Consider the following 1,904-nt stretch of genomic DNA (forward strand, 5'->3'; position numbering starts at 1 on the left):
TTAATTTCTTTGGTCCACTAACTTATGGATGATCATAGAAACCTTGATCATCTGAGTCATTCTTGTTAAGATTAGAGGCTTGGTAATGATCGAATGCAGCAGAAGTGAGACAGAAGAAATCGACCGCTAGGATTCAATGAATAGGTTCTTGAGTAGGGTCCAAATTAAAGAGCTAAAGCAGATAACTATGCATACCAATGAGTTGAAGTCAGTTCACATGTCATTACATGATCAAGTCTGGAGAAGGGTGAAATTGAGCTCACCACAATGAAGTTGAAGTGGACCAACAAACCACAACATTGTGTAAGCTTGATAGAGCTTGGGTTTCCCGCTTTGTTTTTATCAATGAGCTCAACCAGTACCTCTGGACAATGAAGAGGTGAGGTGATTGTGGTAGGATTATTGGGAGACCGTCTAAAGATGAGGGTGTGTGTCAGTGAAGTGATTAAAACAGTTGGAGGATTAGAGATCAAAAAAGTGTGGGTTTGGTCTGCTTCATTGGGATTTGAAGGAAGTTTTGATGAATTTGTTTGAATTGATTGATAGATAACTACTTGATTGGAGTGGTCTGGCGGCTATACACGGCAAGTGGGAGGATAGTGTGAATACTGGTAGGCAGTGGATCAAATTGATGAGAGGAATGAGGAGTAAATTCGGGGTGGGGCGCGTGGAAATCAGATTAAATGTGGTGAGCGTGTAAACCTGTAAATTGGTAGTAGGGATTGGGAGTTAAATCAGGTTTTGCCGGCGAACACGGTTTCCCTTTAACTTGAATGATGATAATTGTGTTAGTGTGTTAGTGGGTCATTTTGTTAATGCGTTAGGTAGTTATTTGCACAGCAAAAACTCCTTGCAGTTGACACTCACCGGGGTCAAAAAAAGAAAAATCTATGAAGCATTTTTCTTATCTATTCTGAATTTCCTCAGAACTATTGAAGAGTTTGCTATCTTGCTCTCAGGTAACCATTCGTCATAGTCCGATGTTTTACCTTTGTATCTGACTAAGTACAGTCGAACGTCTTTGCCCGCTATTTTCACTCTTTTGTGGTCTACCACTTTTTGAACTACCTTAGGACCTTCATCATCAAAAGGTATAACTTCTTCTGACGGTTGTCTATTCGGGAATTTTTCTGAGTCATTGCTTTTGAAGTGTTTCAGGAGCGAAACCGGAAAAGTAGGATGTTTTCGTGCGAAGTCTCCAGTCAGCATTACTTCAACTGCGTTGGGTCCATGTAATTTTACCACTGTAAATGGTCCTACAAATGAATCCTTATAAGAGTATACCCTAATCTTGCGGCGGTATACCCCAGTCCAATAATAGAGGGTGGGACTGGTTGCCAGCAAGAGAGGTAACCCAAGGCCCGAGCACAGAGCCCGAAAATGCAGGGCAGTGAATCGGGTACGAAACTGGTGTGGTAATACACAAATGAGTTAACAAAATAATTTAACTACATTTCCTACCACACAGATCTTCCTTACCTCTCGCCTGCAACCTCAGTCTAAAAGAGTTGATTCAACAACTCCTAATCGCTTTCAATTTCTCAATTTCTCTTTTTTCAATAGAGCTGAACCGAATGGTACAAGATAATAACAAGAAATTCTTCACTTTATACAAAAATTTCCATTCTAAATTAGCAATCAAACAAGCTCAAGAGAGACAAGAAGCACAAGCGGAAAGAGAAAGAATTCAAGCAGAACAGAGGGCACGAAGGGCAGCATCCAGAGGAATAACAAACGATCAAATGCCACAGAAACAAAACGTCGATTATATAACAGAAGATAACTACGTGGAAGAGGAGGACAATCGAAATCAGGAAGGAGATCTCCAATTCATGGGTGAGAGAAACGTACTCACTGAAGACAAAGGAGGAAATGAAGAAGACGTAAATGATGACGAAGTTGAT

This window comes from Melampsora larici-populina, assembly GCF_000204055.1.
Source record: "Melampsora larici-populina 98AG31 unplaced genomic scaffold MELLAscaffold_27, whole genome shotgun sequence".
Lineage (NCBI taxonomy): Eukaryota > Fungi > Basidiomycota > Pucciniomycetes > Pucciniales > Melampsoraceae > Melampsora > Melampsora laricis-populina.